Raw genomic sequence first — 21,124 nt, forward strand, 5'->3', positions numbered from 1 at the left:
GTTTGTAAAGAAAAGAATGGATATTTCTTCTGAAGAGTATTATCAAGTATTCTGAAGTATTGAACGTTACATCTTTTCCCATTCCATGGCAGGGAGCTGTACACAACATGCAGCACCTTGCCTATAGGATTTCACTAACTAATGTGGGCAGGTATTCTCACATGAAGTTGGCAAACCAATTTTGGTGAACTTCGGGCATCAGCTACATTGCAATTCAAAAGGTAGATGTACACCAGAGTATAAGAAGAAGATTAATATCTATTTAAATTACTAGGATAGATATGCTTCTCCTGGGAAATGAATGAATACTAAAACCTGCTGAATTGGGTATCTTTAAAATTCCCAGCCCAGATGTAAGGCACTAAACCAAGGTACTTTGGTCGTTCTGAAGGAAACACATGTTAAGAGGTTGCATTTGTGTGTGATGGGGGTGTTGTGTGGTGGGGTCATGTCCCCTGAGATGCAAGATGAGGATTCTACAAGTTTACTATTTTGCAAGTGATTAATGGAAAAGATGATTCTTATTTACATCTCACTTTGTTTTCTCTTTTGTTCGCTTGTTTTGTTTTCAAATGTTTTCTCCCAGTAATATGTCTTCTGGAACTGCCTGGCCTAGTTTAGGCTAAAAATAGACTTTGTTGCTACTAGTGTAGCTCCATGCAAGACACGCAACACCCACAGGAGGAAAGAAAACCTCATGCCCTGCTGTGCTTCCCTGAAATAACAAGCAAGTCAGAACTCCCTATGACCAAAAAGCAGGAGGAAAAGCTACACCTGCCTTCCTGCTCAGCTTCCAGCTGGGCTTGCTGATGGTGCAAAGCAGGGAAACAGCTGAAAGGCATGGTGCTGTTTCAGTTTCCCTCTGCCTTCTCTGCATCCAACAAGGACAGTAGATGCCACTTCTCTTATGGGGAGATGTGAAAGACAAGATCAAACTGCGGAGATGTGAAACTGCAAAGTCAGTTTCCAAGCAGTCAATCTTCAAATTAACATAAAACTTTACTGTTGGGTAAATATTGATCTTTGGTTACAATCAGGCCAGTGCTGTTGCACTGCTCAAATGAACAGACAACCTCTCTCCTGCTGCTGAGATGTGTTCAGTGGGATGTGCCTGTGCTCCTGATGTCTTAAAAAGGAAAAGTGCTCTGGATACACAAATGCGTCTTCCTCTGCATTGCAGCAGAAAAAGCCTTAATGCTTCTCTGACTTATGTGGACAACTTTACACTCCTTGCCTGCTTGTGCTCTCAGTCCATGTGGCCCATGATGCATGCTAGTGAGATGCAAACAAGTCTGGTCTTCCTAGTGATCTTGGGCAAGTCACCTCGCTGCCATGTGGCACTATGCTCTCCCTCAGGGAGTGGGTGGGGTGGTGGGTAGTGAAATACCCCGAAACGCTTCTACAGCTACCTTGGCAACTGAGAAATGAAGCTCCACGGGCAAAAATTTTGTTTTCATTATTTACTTTAGTTTGTGGATGTTAGTGGATGCTATTTTTAATTATTATTTTGCTGTTAAGGCATATTGGCAAGAGGATGTCAAGTGCTTGTGGGAAGCCAAGACTGCGCTCATTGCTGGATCACCTTTTCTTCGCTCTGCCGATTAGGAATTTGGCTTACATATAAATAGCTGGGGTGGTAGTATTCTCATTTATAATAACACACCTGTGACTTGGAGGCAAATCTGAGCCTAACAGAGTAAGCACATGGTACACTCTTGGTGTTCTCACTGAACTCCTAAGTGACAGCTTATTGAGAAAAGGCTGTGCCAGGTACCACGAATTCAGTGACCCCACAGCTCCTGCACGTCAAGAGCACAGTTTTTGATCGGCCGTCGGCATTCCCTGTGCTCTGAGGGTCCCCTCATCCAGAGCATCCCTGGGCTTAGGAGCACCAGCACTGTTACGGGTCACCCAGACCCCGTCCCTCTGTTGCCTTTCCTCGCTGGGTTCATTCTCCTCTTCCTCCCTCTTTGTCCTGGGGGAGTCCAGTCCAGCCTGTGGTGATGCTGCGTGAAGCCACCGGAGCTGTATGCCCGCCACAGGGGGGACCAGGGTAGGAATAGCAGGAGGGGGGCTGCCGGCCCGGCAATTGACGAATTACAGGTAGAAATGTCCCCGGGCTGACGGGTCGTGTTGTTCCGTACCCCCGCGGCTTGTGGGAGCAGGGAAAACCCCGGAGACCGATGGCTCCGGCACAAAGGAGGGGGAACGGGAGGGGGAAACGGCAGCCGTGCCCGGGGGAGACCCCGATCCCTCCCCTCCGCCCGCCCCTGACCCCTCCCTCCGCACGGCTGCCGGGCTGGGGGCTGAGAGCCGTCTCTGGCTTACGGGGAGGCAGAGGAGGAGAGGCGGGCGATGGGGAAGGATTTGCGCCGGTTGTCCTCCGGGCATCGTTAGGGGGGCGGGAGGCGGGGGGGACAAGGCAGCGGGAAGGGGCGAAAAGGAAGAAGGAGGAAAAGGGAGGGCGTCCCCGGCCCCCGCCCCTCTCCGCCGCGCTGAGGAGGGAGGGCGGACCACGATGCCCGCCCGGCATGGAGACCGCGGCACCGCGGGGTGAGCCGGCTGCGGGGCTGCGGGTAGGGGGCTGAGGGTGCGGGTCTGCCTGCGGGGGGACCACGCTGCCGGAGGTGCTTCCGTGCGGTACCGTGGCTCCGGGAGGAGGGAGGAAAGGAGGCACGGGGTGGCGGCAGGATCCCGGCACAGCCCTAGGGGCTGCAGGGGTTCAGGAGGCGCGGAAGCTATCCCCCTTCACCCCCCTCATCCTCTCCCTCCCGTCCTTTATCTGAGAGACGAGACGGGCTGGGTTGCGGGAGCTTATGGGCTTGTCTTCTGCACCCTCAGTATCCCTGAGGAGTGAGGCAGAGCCCCGGGATCCGGCGCCAAGCAGCCGGGGCTCGCCGGTCGCCACATGGCAAGGGGTGGCCCGCTGGGGCGAGGAGCATGCAGGCAGGCACGTTGGTGAGCGCTCTTCCCGTACGGAGAATCACTTTGTCCACGGGAGAGTGCCGGGATGACCCGCTGCCGTTTCCCCACGGGCTCAACTCTCCCCCCACGCACACAAAGGGGGTGGTTGTCCCGCTCACCGCCGCCCCGGAGGGCTGGGCAGGCCGATTTACGGGTATCTCACCGATTTACGGGTCCGGGTCTCTGGGAGGGGTAAACACCTTCCCTCGCCCCGCCGCAGGAGCGCGTACGGAGCGGGGATGCCCTCAGCGAGGCAGCTGTCGGTGGGGCGGACACCATCTTCCTCTGCTGCCCTGTTCCCGAATCTCCTCTGCTCTCCCGGCCCTTGGCACGGCTGCGGAGTTGGTTGGTAGTTTGGGAGCAGGGTGCTGCCTGCTGCATCAGGGCGTGATGGAGACATGGCCTGCAGGCATAAGGCGTTTGGGAGCGAAAATAGTACTGTAGGAGATGTCCCTGTCTGGTTTGGACGTCTTAGGAGACCTGAGCCTGAGGTTTTTTTGCATCACTTAGAAAGCCTAGGTGTTAACCAAGAGGAGTGAATGCCGGCGCTCTGATCAGCTGTCATTTGAAGCTCGCAGGTAGTGAAATGAGATTTCCTAGCTGACATTGAGATTGTACAGTAGTTCTCTTGATCCCTCTGGGTGAATACTTAGAAAAAAAATGGGTTTAAGTAACACAACTGGTCTTGCATTGGATGTGGCCTTTGTGGGGGTATGAAGATACCTGGGACAGAGCAGAGGCTTCTTGACATCCTGCCTACTGCAAATGAGATGGGTACAATGAGGAAAAGCAGAGGTCATGGCTCGGTGCTCAGATTTCTGGCTGTTTCTGCTCAGGCACAAGGAAGAATAATTTTTTAAAACCGTTCAGTTTTGTACAATGGGCTCTTGTGCTTGACTTGGGAAGGACAGTTTCTGGAGGAAATTAACCTACTGCAGAGGGGCTACTACAGAGGCAGAGGCTGCTCACATTGCCCACAGCCTCTCAATTTCAAGATTAGTTAAATCTAAGGACATTGCTGTGGATCTCCCTCTTTTTCAAGTTGTCTCACTGCTCTTCAGTGTGATTTTTTTTAAGGGGCTAATTCAAAAAACAATAGCTTGGTAAGGAGAACTTTGCATGTACTGTACATGAAGAGAACCTGCTTTGTAGGCTTGGCACAAGGGAGGAAAAAAGAACAGCATGTGCATCAGCTGAGGATCTGTCAAGTACTGGGAGCTATGACAACAGCTCCTTACTACCTCCTCGTATTTATTTGTATTCCTTCCTCTCCTCCTCAACTTTCATTGCTAGCTCTCACATGGCATATTTCAATGTTGGCTTGTGCTCACTCTGGGTAGAAAACCAATGATGGTGAAAAAAATGCTAAACCCACACATAACAACAGGGATTATATTAGTTGGTAGTTCTCCTTTGATGGTGGATGTGAATTGTTTTAGAATATGTAGATTTACCAGGCAAAACGGTGCTGGTTGATGGAGAAAGACCTTTGTGTTTTTTGCCCCCCCTCCCCCCTTTTTTTTTCTTAAGACCATACTTTTTTTTTTTTTCCCTCTTTTTTTTTCTTTGATTGATGAAACATCAGAGGGAAGAGCTGATGTGCAACCATATCGTTTAATTCCTCAGCCATGCAGCACATCTGCTCAGTTACAGAACCTGGGTCTGTAATTGGAGATACAGTTTGACTGAATTGAGAGACTTCAGTACCAGAAGAAGATTTTTGAATTTACAATTGCATCATAGCTGTCTGTTTTGGTTTTTTTTTTTTTTTTTTTTTTTTTTTAATACTGTACCTTCATTTTCTTTGACAGCTTTGATCATCATGAAAAACTTTCCGTTTTTTTCCTTTGCTCACTCTTCCCTGCCTCTTTGTTCAGTGATAGCATTTTAGATGCACTCAGTTGTTTTGGGGGATTTTTTTTAAATCAGGAAACATATCCATAATTGTTACTTCATCAGATAGTATGTTGAGCTGATTAGCCTACTTTCTAGTGCTCCAATTTTTCTTCTTAATAGTTTCTGCAGTCACAAATATCTTGCACTTCTGCAGATAATACAGCAGTGTGGAGGAAACTCTTTTTTCCAGTTGCGTTCAGGAGGACCTACTGTGACTATCACTTTCACTGGGATTTAGGTGTGAAATTGTCACTTACAGTGGAACTGGTCCACCAAGATATATAAGCCTATCTAATGCAAAACAGATACCTTTTCATCCACTAATTCTGACCTGCTTATACTACTTGAGGTTATAGCAAAAGACTAACCTTTTAACTTGTTGAGTAACATCAATCTTTAAGATGATTTTTCTCTGTCAATATTTCCAGAAAGAAATTTGAATTTCCCAACTCTGGAGAAATTCCACTCTCTTCAAATAGCCTGGCTTTTTTTGTTTTGTTTTGTTTTATCTGACCACAGACAGAAAAGACTGGGTGCAGGCTGTTCTCTGAACAGCCAAAGCTCTTGGGGTTTTTAACAAATAGGTGGTTGGATAGGGCATAAACACAAAACTAACAATCATCATGTTTATTACTACTTGTGTGCAAAATTGGTGCTGTGGCTTGCTCACATATTCCCTTTTGCTCATGTAGGCATTGTTTCTGGGTTTGCACATTCAGGGTGAAACTTGCTTTTCAGTGGTGCTTTTCAGAAATGCTTGCTGAGAGAGCAGTTTTGGGTGGCTTTGTTTTTCACCATCTATGTCCTGATTCAGAAAGTCTCGTGCTTGTGTTAAAATCATGCTACCATCAAAGTCCACTGGATGGCTTGAACAAGGGCTGCAAAAGGGAGGGTACAGAATCAGTAGATGCTCTGAGAAATCATTAGCTGGGCTGTTCTATATGGGGTCAACCTTCACTTGTTATTCCCTTTTTGAAAAATGGGCTTTGTTGGTAGCCTGTACCCTGTGCACTGCCAAAGCTGTGCTGGACAGCTGGTCTGTGTTCTCAGCAGTCAGACCTCATTACTGTTCAGGCTGAATCACCTGTAATGGTGTGGGGCCACTTCTTTGCATTGGCAGGGAATAGAGAATAGTGTCATTCATGTGGTGGTCTTTGTTGTGCTAGGTGACTTTTTTTAATAATAAGCAAGCGAGTCACAGTGTGTCGAGCCTCATGAAATGCAAGGTAATTTCCTATCCCAAGTGGGTTTCAGGTTTTTGTTGTTCTGTTTGTTTTTATTTTTAGTTTTGTTTTTGTTTTGTTTTGTTTTCAAATGGGTTGAACTTTGCTAATGCCCTGTGCAGGACATCCCACTGCAATGTTTGTGTCTTGTGCTGCTGCCATCCATGTGGTTATAGTGAACATTATACAGGAGTGATTGAGGACATAATTAGGGGTGTCCACAGGCAGGGAGCAGGTTCAGAATAGTCTTATATGTCTAAGACAGTGTTTGGATCAATTTTTCTGAAGGTTCCATTCTCATATCTTAGCCAGAATGAGATTTAGTTTCAAAGCAGATCCATGTGCACAGATACAGTCATCATTGATTCACTGTGTCCTCTAGGGATCTGGGGACCAGTGTAAATGTAAAGGCATGCCATTCTTTGCCAACTGAGTTGTATCTGCCAGATAGAGGTGTAAAGTTACCCATGTGCTTGGACATCCTTTGCATTTGGGTTAAGTTTTCTGCTTTTCTTGTAGTAAAGGTGTCACTTTCATTTATGGCAAAATTGCGCTTCATTCCTAAGCTTCTCTGAGGACAGATGCTCTGTAACTGTGAAAAAACTGAATCTGAATCTCAGGCCTGGTGCCCTAGCATAGCCTCATCTGAGTGGTCCTGAATGCCTGCTCAAAGTTTGTCAAATCTCGTGAGTTGCTAGGGAAGCTGAGGGTGGGACCCTCTTAGAAGACCTGACCTGTTCAGTAACTCAATGGAGCATGAGACTTCAGCATGAATTTTCATGGATGCTTCTTGTGCTGCTTTTTACTGCTTTGCTGAGGCACCAGTGAATTCAGAATCCTCCTTCGACATCCGTCAGTTTAAATCAATCAAAAGGAGAGCAGGAGGAGAAAAAAATTCCAACTTTGATGGAAACACACATAGTGCAGAAGGCAGTTGTATCGCATTTATATTCTGCTCCATGCTTGTCACCCACGCTTGTAAAATACTCACTGACAACAAAATGAAGGATGTTTAATTTCCACATATACAATAATTTATTGTATTTGCTGAGTAATTACTGGTAGCTCTTCTAACTTATTTTTCTACTTATTCCAGCCCTTATTTCATTCCTTGTGCACAAAAGGGTCTGTTTAACAATGCATGAACTGAAAAGTAACTCAGTTTGCATGAGCTATTTGTTTTTAAGTTGAGTGAGGTATTTAGCAATAATCTTGAAAAGCGTAATTTCATAAAATGCAGTTGGGATTTTTTGAGCATTCCGTGAGAACCATCTATGGAAGAAAGGAAAATATTGGAAGAATGAAGAATCATCGTAAAGGCCCTTTCTTCCCTGAAGAACCTAAAACATTCTTCTTTGTGCTCAAGGTTTGCTTTTACTCCCAATGAAACATGATCAGTAACCTGTCAGAATAACTGAGCTCTTATGGCAGTGCTGCATTTCATAAAATCTTACCATCCTAGAGTGGTTTGGGCTGGAAGGGACCTTAAAGCTCATCCAGTTCCAACTCCCCTACCATGGGCAGGGACACCTCCCACTAGATCAGGTTGCTCAAGGCCCCATCCAACCTGCCCTTGAAGACCATATGTCCATCTGTTTGGAGAGATGAATCCAGAAGAACTGTTTACACAGTCTCATGCAGGGATCTTTCCCTCTTGCAGAGTAAAGCTGCTGTACAAACTTGCACTCTCCCATACTGGAACTCTTTCCAGCCCCCATCCTGGCCTTTGCCTTGCTCGTGCAATGCTGCATGAGGTTATCCATCAGAGCTGGTGACAAGCACAGCAGCACAGCCCGCAGAACACAGGTCTGTGGGATGATGACAGTGCCCCAAAATGCCATTTGTTTCTTTATAAGGATGGTGCCTGCTGGCTGCTCCTGGTAATCACAGCAGTCACCATGCTGGGGAACAGCCTCTGCCAAAGAGGAGAGAATACAGAGGTGTGTTGCACAGGAATGTTTGCACAGGTTTTTGGTGTGACATAAGAGATCTATTGAGTAGCTCAAAACCTTTGCTATGTTGCAGAATCACTGACTGTAATCTACCCCGCTGAATGTGGAATAGATTTTAAAGAACTGGGTGTAATGCACAGTGAATCATATTTGTAATTGGGGTATTTCAGGGTTTGAGTTGCTGGTAGAAAGGGGTTTACTTTAAGAAACATGTGGTGATAGTTCCTGTGTTTTTTCAGAGCAGGACTAGGTTGGTCAGAAGACACCAGTCCCTAGTGTTAGGCTCCTAAAACTGGACTTAATCAAGGGAAATTCAGTGCAAATGTACACCACACACTGATGAAGGTTTCACATCCTTGCATCAGACAAGTTAGTCTTGGTTATCTTGAGGATACAGAGAACATTGTTTGGAAAGACATGAGAAGATGGAACACGATTTGTCACTCATGAAAGCCATTAGGCTGAGCTAATGTGTTTCAGCAAATAAAATATCAGAAAAATAAAACACTGTTCAAGAAATAGCCACCTTCTTGAGGTTTCATTGAGACCCTACTACTTGCTGATAGTGCTCCCATTGCAGAGACAGTATGCAGGCATGAAGTGGTGTCCTGGCTATGCAGTCGCAGGTTGGTTTTCTTTGCCAATGAGCAGCAGACCGAGGGCAGCCCTTTACAGCAGCCAGTGCTGTTGGGAAGATGAGAGGTAGATCTTGAGCTGTGTGCTGCAACCACATCATGACTGTGAGACTGCCAAAAACAACAGAAAATCACTGGTACATTATAATTTTAGGGCAGGGTTGTCACAAGCAGTACAGCTGCTTCTGCTCTTGTGCATGCCCTGTGCATTAAGCCAGTGACCCAGATGTCTGAGAAACAACTTGGAAATTTTCAGATATCTTAGGTTAGATGAGGAGAGGCTGCTGCAAAGAAAGAAAACAAGAGGTCTGGTGATGCTCAGCTTGAGCTTTCTGCTGAAGATGTAATAGCAATGAAGAGATAGTGGAAGGTGGCATTACCCTGTCCTGCCACCCATCCTAGAGGAGATGCAATTCACAGAAGCAAAACAGCACCTGGGCCACCCACAGGAGGTGTCTGGGTTCAGCTTGTTTAGGAGATATTGGGGATAATGAAGCTGGGCTGTGTACCACTGGTGTCATCTGGCAGGTTACACAAGGCAGTTGCAGAATATAACTAATTCACAGGGGTTCAGCAAGAAAAGCAGTGTCTGTGTTACAAGGAATATCTTTAAAGAGAAGCTGTTGAAGGACTATGTGTCCATCATTCACATGCACAATCTGTATGAAAGGGGAGGAAATTTTGACATGGAACTGGCTGGTCTATGATTTTGTTTATCTCATGCAGGCAGTTTCCATAGCAAAATAAAATTGTGGAACATTGAAATTTCTGCCATGTTTTGGCCCCCGAAAATGAGCAGAAATATTATGCACACAATTTGAGTTTTTTCTGTAGAGCTGTTTTTTGGAGGAATTGGTTTATGTTGACTTAAAATTGCAAACATAAAATGATCCACCCTTTTGAGTTGTATTAAGGTTTTTACTTTCACTGTTTATTTCCAGTTGGGAGTGTCAAGGTTCATCTGGTTTTCTGTGTTGCATAAATGTCTTGAGTTTAGCAGTGAAGAGTCGACTTACGACTTTGGTATCTAAAGTAAAAGAAGGGATCTACTATTTGTGTATATATCCAGTTTATTAACTGGATTCTTAGAGAGATTCTGTTGTTTGTGGTTCCATGACAGAAACAAGAGGTGAAGCAGGAGAGTTGCTAACTGGGAAGGAAATGGTTTTGGGTTGACTAAAGCCATAAGCTGTTTTTTCTTGCTAACGGGGAGAAAATGCAGTGTAACCTCAGACAGAAATAGTTTTTTTTCTTTGTATTACTGTTAAATCTCTTTATGATTAGCTGCTTCTTTCTGTAAAAACTTACCTTTATTTATCCAGAGTTCAATTTTGAAACTACCTGCTGGAGTTGCTGGCCAAAAGCAGGTCCCCAGGTCCTCTGCTGCTCTTCTCTGTGGATTCCGGAAGAATCAGTTCCCTTAAGGAAGTGAAATTCACAGCTGGTGTTCCAACAGAGTAGCAGTGGTGTAAACTGGATGGACTGCATTTTATTAGTGCCTGTGATTCTCCAGGAAGTGATTGCACTTGCCTGTGCAGAAAAGGGAACACCCGGGGCAGATTTTCCTGCATTCTGGAACAGCTTTTGGAGGAAAAGATTGAGACACTCTTCTTTTAAAAAGCTGTAACAATCTTGCAGTCTAAGCATGATACCAGACCTCATTTCTGATCACCAGAAGAGCCATGGGTAAGTTATTTGTGTGAATAAATATTAATGTCAAGATAAACAAAGAGTGACAGAAAGGGGCCCTAGCTGGAATGGCAAAAAATGAGTAAATATCATTGATCTTGTTCTCCTCCTGCTGGCTTTGTTCTCTAAATAGGAATATATAGGTCAAGAAAACGATAAATAAACTTGGTGACATTTTTTCAACACTAATAGCTCTGCATTTCCTGGCATCAAAGTCTGTATTTTCCTGTACATAGTAACCTGCAAGTAATCTGGAGTCATTTATCCAGTCAAACTCTCGTGTCTTTGGAATCAACACCACTAGGATGCTCAGAGGAAAAACAAATCTGTGACAAGATCAACTAATCCACTTCAAGGAGCTCAGCATTTAATGTGTTTCAGTACACATATAAAGCATGAAACTATAAAATAGTATAAAGTATAAATATATAAATATCCAACTTATTTTAATGCTCAAAAATAATTTTATTATTATCAGATGATTGATGTTATTTGAAAACAATGTTGGTAATATTATTAGTATTATGAACTGAATTCTGTCTCAGGTTAGTGATTTATTTTAGGGATGGATGTTAGTACATCTGGTGATCTGGAGTTAGGACAAAATTAGGAATATGTTGTTACTTTAGCACGTGACTTTGAAATTTTTATTACCCATCCGTGTCCAGGATACCATCAACCAGTAGCTGAAAACTTCAGTCATGATGTCAGTGCCCTTTTGGGAGAACTCTTTCTCTTTGGTCTCTGGCTTATACAACATTACAAAGAGAGGCTGACAGCCAAAGGAGGAATGTGCTGCTTTCTGCAGGAGAATGTGACAGCGATGATACATAGCCAGTTACTGAAGTTTTCCACCATGGATTTCAGTTCAGCATTATCAGGAAGGAAATTTCTGTCCAAATTTGCAAATATTTTTTTAAAACAATATTGAGAAGTTATTTTCTTTAATAAGAATAAATAGCTACTTGACTCTTGTTTTAAGACTCACTCTTTCCTTTAAGTCTTCATTTGCTTAGCAGAACTCATCTTGCCTAGCATACAACCCTGCCTTCCTCAGTCATTTCTTCTTGGGAAACTAACATCTTCATAACACTGCCTTAAATTATTAATTTTGCCATCCTTTTATAACAGCAAGGCTTCATTATCTCAAGAATTCCACCCCTGGCTTCATTTATTCAGTAGAGACAGTTTCTGCAGCTGTCAGAGACTTGTCTGATGGATGTATCTCACAGTCCTTAAAGATGACTTAATCTGGTTCAAAGTTATTCATGGGATTCTTGGCTGAATAACTCGGTGAAATGGCTTCACAGATCTAAAAATGCATGTGCCAGAGAACAGATGTTTTGTTGTATTACTCCTTTTATGGGGCAGAAAAATATGCTTGTGTGAGCAACATGAGTTCCAAAGACAGGAAAACTGAAAAAATGGTAATTGTTGAAAGAACAGAGTGACTTGCTGAGTAGAGGCTACTTTTCATTATTCTTTTGATATGTATTTCTCTGGCTCCTGAACTCCTGCTGAGATCATGCTGATTCCTGATTCCAAGATGTTTGCCCTCCTATAGAGGGATAGCAAAACAGCTGTTCAGCTTTAAATCCCATTACAGAGGTCTCATACTGAATTTTACCATGGAGTGCATGGAGAGAACACTTGCTACTTGCAGTGATGTGATGTGGAATGATTTTTTTAAAATCTTACTGTATTGTGGAACAACATAAAACAATAACTTTAAAACTGCCATTCTTACTCCTTGTTATTCAAGGTAGGGATAAATAGCCATGGCAAAATACTGCTGGTAGAATTTCATTTAGTCCTGTGATCTTGGGCAGGAGCCAGTCAGTGATGGAGAAAAAAAAATTAAAAAGGGTATTTATCTCTATTACGAAGCATTCAACAAGGGAACTAGAAAGGCAGGAATGAAATCTATACTGTTCTGCGAGGAGAGGTGAGTGAGTCAGACAGTAAATGATATGTTAATCAGAACGGAGGGAGCACAGTGAGCATTTCAAGTAAACCTCATATCAAGCCACAGGACAGAAAAGCACATTTTGAGATTTTTGTATTCTGTGCCTCAGTGAAGAGCTGGTCTCAATACCCAAGTGGTTTTGATTGGCATCAAATAGCTCTGTGGGCAGAAAGAGAGATGACAGGAGGTTAGGATACCTGAGTCGTGCTGGACCTCATGTGGGTGAATTTTCTTTATGTGGTGTTTTGTCCTTTGTTGCCTCCTCTATCCTCTTATAATAGAAAAAGCCTTTTTCTTCTCCTCGGTGCCTTTTGCCCCAAAGCTAGATTATTAAAGTGTCCATCTAAGGTCTCAAACCAATCACGTTCATCTCCTTCATGGTCCTCATCAGCATTTCATGTACCTTAACTGCATGCTTTTTCTGCTTTGCATGCCTGCTTTGGCGTGAGTCTGTGAGTCACACAACTTTCCTGGGGTTTGTTTACTTCTGTGTATTTGGTGGCAAAGCCTTCAGCATCCGGGCTGGCAAGAGTTAGGTTTGTTCCCAACTTGGCTAATGTAGGAGTCTGGTGTTCTCTAACCTTGTTTGGTTGGCCAGCTTTGGCTTTCCTTAATATGCTTGTCTTGTCTTAATATACTTGTCTTGACTTGTCAGTCCCTATTTATTTTTGTCTCTTACAGTTTCTATTTCATCTGCCTGTGATGATGATAGAAGTAAACAGAAACTTCTTCAGTAACTGCATTATCTCAGGAAAGTAAGCTCAAATCACTTGCAGGTATTCTTTAAGACATTATTCGTAGGTTTCAGTTTGTCTTAAGCCTTAACAGCCTTAGTGAGAGACTTTAAAAGTTTTGGTGAAATGATCCATGATGCAGGATTGGTACTTTTTAAAATTACTTGCTTTCAAGCCTTCAAACAATTATTCTGATGAAAGACTTTGCTGGAGGTGTTGTGCAGCTCAGGCAGGAAGGGAAATGGTTCAGGTGAGTGGCAGATGGGTGTTGGAAACTAATTTTCAGAACTCTCCTTCTGATGTAGTGCAGCAGAAACAGTTTGTGCCCTCTTTAATCAGTTTGCAGTAAACAGTAGCTGATCAGTGGAGCAGTGACAGCTTGCAAACAAATGCTTAGGTGCTGTTAGGGGGTAGCTGTTATGCTGGAAGTCCTGCAAAGCTCCACATTGAATGGGAAGGGCAGGAGGCAGGTGATGGAATGTAAGGTGGAGGTGGAGAAGGAAGGGGGGGGGAAATGGTGTAAATGGTAGTGGTTCTGTCAGCATGGATTGCTGTTGACAAATGTTACAAGAATGAGATTTGGTCTCTGTTGCTATCTTGTTTTCTTTACCCCTTCTAGGCATGGGGTCCCACAACTTGGCTGGGGTCTGTACTCCTGTGTATGTTAACAGATAATGGCATAGCTCTAAACCAGACCCATACTGCAGAGCTATTTTATTAGGATTAAGGCCAGGTAGTTTCTTAGAGGTATGTCTACAGTACTGTTGGCTTTTGTCTGCTTCTGCACTTGGAACAACCTTAGGTCGACCTCCTGAGATTCACAGGTATCCTCCAGAGAACCATACTTTTCTTTCTCCTCTTTTTCTGTCTGTGGATGGAGGTACAGTTCATAGTACCGATCTGTTGTCAATAGCCTAGTTTGTTGCAGCTAATGGAATAATACAGGTTTTAAGCAGGGGACGGTCTGTGTCAAGTGAAAGGTGAAATAAAACGCTGTGCATATAGCATGAGTCTTAGGTTTGTTTCTTGTTTGGTTTTGGGTTTTTTTGGTTTGGTTTGGTTTGATTTGGTTTTTTCCTTGGCTGGTTTGGGTTTGTTTTGTTTTGTCTTGTTTTGGTTTTTCTTGTTGTGTGGTAGTTTTTTTGTTTGATTGGTTTTTTTTTTTGTTGGTTGTGTTTTTTTGGTACCATACAGCATTAGGTGCATTGAGTGAGATGAAATTCAACCAAATAGAAAAGTCATACAGTATTTCTCTCATTTCTGGCTTATTCACGTTAAGCAGTGATTAATGCAGGCACCCAAACTCTTCTTAATGGCTGTATTTCTTAAAAATTCTTCATTTTTACGAAACCTTATTCTGCTAATGAAGTCTCATCCTGACCTTGGAAACGAAACAAAAAAAAACAAAAGTGCAAACTGAAATCTGTGGACATTTACATTTCAAGTTAAATACTGGACCTTTTGATGTCAACTCATTCACATTTTGCAGGAGTTATGCCATTTCTCAGAGTACTTTCCCCCTTACTGATGTGGTGTTTTTAATAGAATTTGATAGATCTTTTATTCCCTTGAACGTAATGGCAAAGCTTCTACTGATTCAGTGGGATCAAGGCTTGACCCAGTACTTTGAAGTGCTGTTACATAAATTTTATGTTTCTTAGTAGAAGAATGTCTAAAGCCTAACATAATTAATTAAATAAATTTACTCTCTTTCCTATGCTTCAGATGTTTACTAGGGAACAGTTTCACAGTACAGTTTTTGTGGTTTTTTTACCCGCACTTAGGCTGTGCACGTTGACATGTGATGAACACCAATTTGTTATAGCTTTTCTCCTCCAGCCAAATGTGTGTATGGGCGTTCAGAGTCAGCCCTCAGTGTATGCTCATCTTTTTCTTTTTTTCTGTCAGTGTCCACTTTGGTCTCCCAGTCTCAGAACATAGCAAAAAGACAATCAAAAATCAAATCATATCAAATCAAATCAAATCAAGTCAAATCAGCTTCTCTGACCTGGCGCTTGTTCTGATGTGTATTCTTACACTGCAGATAGCTACCACTGAGAGACTTCTTCAGGAAGTTTTACTTCTTGGTGATTTGGCCAGAAAGCAAATGTTGGGATATAAACCAGCTTGACAGATGTGGGAGGGATGAGAACTCTAATGTATTTAGGGCATGAGTCTTTAACTATCCAGGGATTGGGAAGCAACTGTAGGTAAGTTTATTACCTTACAGTCTACTTACAGCCTGCTGAGCACCTGGAGGCTGCTGCTGTCAGGTGGAACATTAAGTGTGAGACATGAGTGCTCTGATGCCTTTGTGCCAGTCCCAGTATCTGTGGTTGGAAGTGCAGCTTGTCTGATGCTGACTGGATACAGATTGGGCATCCAAGCAACTCATGTTTCCAGTAACTACCTGCCTAATAAGCATTATCCTAAGTCAGGTACCTGGGAAACTCAGTAATAATACAGTTTTCCCAGGCCTGAAGAAGCCAGGACTTGAGATGAGTTGCTACAAGTTTTGGCAAGATGCAGATGAAAAGGGGGAGATTGAAGGAAAATAGTTAAAATGCTATCAGCAAAAGCTGTGGATATGTAACTGACAGAGATTTAGCTGAGGAATGGTGGTTTTAGCATGCCTTGGACCATAGGACTGGCATCTGTAACCCACAAAGGTTCAAAAATATAAAGAAAATTAGCCTAGAAATGAAAAGGGCTTAATTAAAATGTTAGCCTGTTAGTCTCACATCACTACCCACTTATTACTGAAATAGCATAGCTAGGTTTGATAATGAGATATGCCAATTATAGATGTGTTCTTTCTCAAAACTGTAGGGAAAAAAGATTTTTAAGGTCAATTGCTTTGTCTTTTTTTTTTTTTTTTTTTTTTTTTTAAGCTCTGCTTCTTTTTAGAATGGTTTTGGAAAAAAGATTTTGAGGAAAGCACAATTACAAACTAGCATTCTTTTAATGCACATGCTTTTAAACCCCATACATTAAGATGAAATATAGTTCCCTTCTATGCATGTTGAATAGGCAGAAATGGTAGGAATTTGAAATTCAGAAAAAAACTATGTGAAATTTGATCCTGTGCCATGAAGTTTTTATCTTAGAGGTTTTCTCTAACACAAGAGCATGTTCCTAAGTAGTAGATTTCCTTCTTTATTATTAGGCTGTTGCAATAGTAGACATGGTCATTGTACCACTCTTCCCATGAACACACACTTGGCATCAGTATTAACCAGAGGCCAATAAGTTGCTTCTCCTCTCAAAGGCCAGTGGTCTTTGGCTAAAAGGTGGGAGAACATCTCGACACTCAAGTTTTTTTCATCATCTCAGTTGCTCCTTGTGAGGATGTTTTTCTTCTTGGTCAGAAAGCCTGCTTTTTGACTTTTCTTTGCAGTCCCATGAGGGCTAGCTCCTTGAATGTTGTCTTCTGCCAGTCTACCTTCTATAACTTCAGCTGCCTGCAAGCCCAGCTGGACATGCTCTGCAGGCATTTGCAGCTGTATAATCTATATGAAGGCTTGTAAAAAAAGATCAGAGTGTAGCCCTTTGCATTCTCTAATGTATTTTGCCTGCCTATGCCATGGGATTTATTTTGTTCTTGGTTCCCGATGCTCACACCTTCTACCCTTTTACTTTGACACTCTGTAATGACAGTAAACCTCTTCCATCCCCAGTGCTTCACACTATAAAGTTATTTGCATAGCTCTTCTTTTAGAAGGCTAGTAACGGCAGTGACTGGAACATATCTCTGTCAAGTGGTGAAATATTTCTCTCCCCCCACAGTCATAGTGGGGTGGTCTCCAGGAGGCAGGCAAAGAAATGCCTGGGTGCCCTTGGCTTCCCTAAACCCGAAAGAGGGAAGATAGCACCAGTGGCAACTGTTCTGGTGATGCACAGCTGTCTCTCTGTAAAGAGCAGAAATGTTTCCTTACCCTTTTCATCATCCCTAACATTTCACAGGAAATATTCCTGCATCTGTCCAGAAGCTTAAAGTTGAGCTTCTTTGGTGAAGAAATACAGTTTTTAAGAGACTTCAGGTTACTCAGTTTCTATTAATTTTTGTGTGGTTGGCTGTAACAGGTCTGTGAAGAAGAAGAAAGTGGATGTGGTAATATTTTGGTGACAGGGAATGAGGGCTTGCAAGGAAGGTTTATGGCATAGAGAAAATTACTTACTATCCATTTTATCATCAGTCTCCAAGTAATAACTGATTGATTTTGAAAAGTTATTCTTTAAATATCTTATTTCTTACATGAGGTTGTTCCTTTGGCTGATTATTTTGGAAGATTCTATGTTGCATGAGCAAGACAGATACACAGCGTGGCATTCAGTTCTAAGTAAACAGACAAAAAAAAAAATTTCATATCTGAAAACAGCCTCAACTTACAGGGTTTTTAAGAAATGTCGTTGTCAGAAATTCAACAGCTGTGGCTTTGAAAAGGAGCCAGGCTGTTATCTAGTGTAGAGCATGTGAATTTTCAAAGTAGTTGCAAGACAGGTGGCAGAAGGTGAGGTTAAAAGTGTCATCGGCCCAGAGTACCACTGGTGTGCTTGCATAGACTGGAAGCATCTATTGGAAGCTGCATTTTCTGTTGCCTGATTGTTTTCTTCTATCCTAGCAAGTAGATGTCAAACCTCCTACACAATGTGCAGATAAAATGTGACTGCTTCTGCTGGATGATGATTTTGCTTTTGTTGGTGCTACTGCTCTGTCTTATTCTTCCTCTATGTCCGTCTGCTTCTTGCTTCCAAGAAACCACAACACCAAACTCTGCTGTTGAGTGCTGTGTGCAAGGTTTTGTTTTTTTTTTTTAAATGAGTACTAATGAGTATCCTAGATGATTAAAAAATGCAAACTTTAGCTGTAACTTTATGATATGCCTTTATGATGTAAAAATTATTTTTGCATAATATCTTTTTGGAAGAGAAATGTTTTGCTTTCTTTAGGAAGCGTTCTGTTGGTTTAAAAACTGACTGTATGAAGAAGAGTCTCCACCTCGAGCTGCACTCATATTCTTTGGTGGTCCAAGGTTCTTAGCCAGACAACATCCATGTAACACAGTAAGGCATCCAGGAAGGGGTACCGGGATGCCTTGGAATGGCACATATACAGTACTTCTTTATAACATTCTTCTACCTCCAACCATTTCAGTCCAAAGACTTCCCAAGCTGGATGTGATTTTAGTGTACAGAGGAGAAAAACAAGCATATATTTACTAGGCTTTAATCCATTAGAGAGAGCCATGTGAGTGGGGAGAGACAGGGAAATAGCTGAGGCAAATTTATTTTCAAATTGGAGGTGACATCCATGAAAAATGTTTTGTGCTTTTTTTGCTTGCCCACGCTTTGCCTACCAATGTCTTCACAGCATTAATCACAGCTAAAAGGTTCTGCAGGAAACCTTTGCTGTGCTAAGAAATACTAATGAGGATATGGACTTAATGTTTTGTCCTTCTTCAGAGGGTTTGCTTGCTGCAGACGGAAGGAAAGCTGACAGCAGAGGGAATGCAGAAGGAAGCAAACACCTCTTGCTCACAAGATGTTTATATTAGCTTGCTGATAAGGAGCAGTAACAATGAGTATGGGAAGCCACATTTCCAGTGGCACAAGAAGCAAACAGCATGTTAGGTGTTTGCAGGACTTGCAGAGAGGGACCCATCTGCTCTCAGCTGGGATCTAGGTTAAGTAGAGCAACCTCATGTGCCAATTCAGTGATGAGAGAGAAGTGTGGTTTCCTGTGGTGGTGACACAGCAGGACCAGCACTAATGGGACACCTTGGGTCTTGTGTCAGAGGGCATTGAGTTCCCCTCCCTGCAGGGCAGGAAGGAGGATGGTGCTGTCCAGGGAGGGCAGGGAGATAATGTCCAGCATAGGGTTATGAGGTTGCCTGCCTGAGCTGGCTCCTCTCAGGGGTAGTGAGAAATAAGGTTAATATGTTTACACATATGAAAGTGTTTTCTGGTTTTTGTGTTTATGCCTGAAGCTTGAGCACAATGCAGATCAAATTGACCTTCTCACCTTGCTCTTATCACAAAAGGCCTGTGCTTATAATCCACAACTGGGAGTATGTAATTACCTCTGATGTGACCTCCTCATAAACAAATCTCAAGTGGTTTGGGGCCATCCTGATTTACAGCCAAAGGCCAAACCCCCAGAATAGAGCACTGCCTGTTTTATTTTCATCTACAACCAGTGTCTGGTTTGCATTTGCAACAGTAACAGAGTGACAAAAAGGTTTTCTTGTCTCTTATTCAAACATCATTATTTCCAAAAGAACCTGCACACTGGATGTGTTTTAAAAGGCAGGTTTTTCAGAACAAAAAAGTAGAGCTGAAATCTATATTGAAATGCTGTTTGTTGCAGACTCACAGCCATTCCAGTGTGCAGAAGCCTTGTCAATGGTCTTGGAGGCATTATTTCACCTGAACAATGGCAAAGAGCGCTTTGGGGTATGCGTTGCTACTCCTGGGGCTCTCACTTGAGCATGCGTGGGAGCTCTGTGGGGAAGGTTTTTATGAAGCATCCAGCCTTGGCCTGACCTTCCTCGCATAGCAACTGATGGTGCAATTTGTATGGATGCTATTGAAAGGAGAGCTTAAGCCCAGTGCCCTGGAAAATCCTGTATACAGAAGTATTGTCACAAAAGGGAAGCATTGTTACTGTCATGTTAAGAGTGTCTGATTCTTAACCAATTGTAAGGAAACACTAAACAAAGCATTCAGACATAACAGCAATGAGTGGAGAGAGAGATCTGAAAACCCTGCACAGTAAATGCAGCAGCCAGCACTGTATTGCCAAAAGAAAAACCTCTGACAGAAGGCATTCACTGTCAAGTAATACCATAAAATATTGTGTGCTTGTAGTATGGCACACGGAGAATATAATGAGATATTAAGTTAAACAAAGTACTTAAACACAGCCTAAATTTAAACTTCGTGGCATGTCATCAGACTTAAAAGGGTTTGTTTCTTGAATTAATGGCTTTTGTAAATGGCAGAGCTAGCAAAACCAAGGAGAGTGCTATCATCTTCTATTAGTTTTAACTGCTTTTTCTTTGAATGTTAATACTGAGAGACATTTTATTAATCATCCCTAGCTAGTCTGAATGAAGAATTCTTCACATCAACCCAAACTCATTCATCGTGCAGCCTGGGTCTTACTACTGGGATCAGTCCAGGTGCTCCATGTACTTGTGCTGCAAATCATCTTGCCTGTAATACAACACAAGAGTCTTCTGTGAATAAAGCTTCAGTGTTAATCAGTTCCTTGGCTTTTCAAGTAAGTGCTTGTTAGGAAGGGAAGAAGGCAGACTGTTGCAGTGTGAATCCTGTACAGGAAAGCTCAGTTCCCTTGAAGTCAATGAATGAGCTCAAAAGCAAGAATTCCAGGCTTCTCTGCAGTCCTTGTGAGGGCAGCCCAGGTATCACCAACCTCCCTGGGCGCAGGTCAGGTACAGGAGCTGCCTCAGTGTCTTTTCTTGGCCAGTTTTCCAAATCTGCAAACCCTGTTTACCTACCTGCTCACGCTTGGCATAATTTTTGTCAAATTCAGCCATGGTGCAGTGACCTGAGGAAATAGCTCTTCTTTAACAACAGAGGTGCAACTTTTCAGTTGTCTTTGTTTTTTTGTTTTTTTTTGCTATAGTTTTTTTCTTGTTTTTTTCCTTTCTTGTTGAATATAGCTGAAACTATATGCTAAGACATGCTAAGTCTTCAGTGTCAACAAAAAGAAAACAATGGTTATCTCTGTGCCTTGCAGATATGCTGTGTGTTTCTCCTTATTAAAGAGTAGTGTGATTTCTTCCATCTCAGTGAGCTGAAGAAGGGCAAGGAGGCTGTTGCACCTCCAGCTTTGGAAAGGCTTCCTGGGACTGGGAGAAGGGTGAGAGGGCTGGGGTGGCAGTGGGGCAGTCTGCCTGCACTTCCCTCCCCAGGAGCCTCTGCAGGGAGGATGTGCATGAATCAGTGCCTTGGAAATTCAGAGCCAGGGAGTGAGTAGGTCAGGAACTGCTAATTCTTCCCTTCCTTATGGGGATCTGACCTGACCTCAAATAGCTGTGTG

The 21,124-nt window shown here is 42.9% G+C and overlaps 1 protein-coding gene across 3 annotated transcripts in view; it reads left to right on the forward strand.

The window, feature by feature from the left end:
- The first annotated feature begins 2,321 nt into the window (after window positions 1-2,321).
- The window catches only part of PLPPR1 (phospholipid phosphatase related 1), a 152,971-nt gene continuing 134,168 nt past the window's right edge, over window positions 2,322-21,124 (forward strand). Inside the window, exon 1 of one of the 3 annotated variants that reach the window (XM_071730822.1) lies at window positions 2,322-2,553. The gene's annotated coding sequence lies outside the window, so the exon portion shown is untranslated. The other 2 variants (XM_071730821.1, XM_071730823.1) reach the window with 2 other exon arrangements.

Source organism: Heliangelus exortis, chromosome Z, assembly GCF_036169615.1.
Source record: "Heliangelus exortis chromosome Z, bHelExo1.hap1, whole genome shotgun sequence".
Lineage (NCBI taxonomy): Eukaryota > Metazoa > Chordata > Aves > Apodiformes > Trochilidae > Heliangelus > Heliangelus exortis.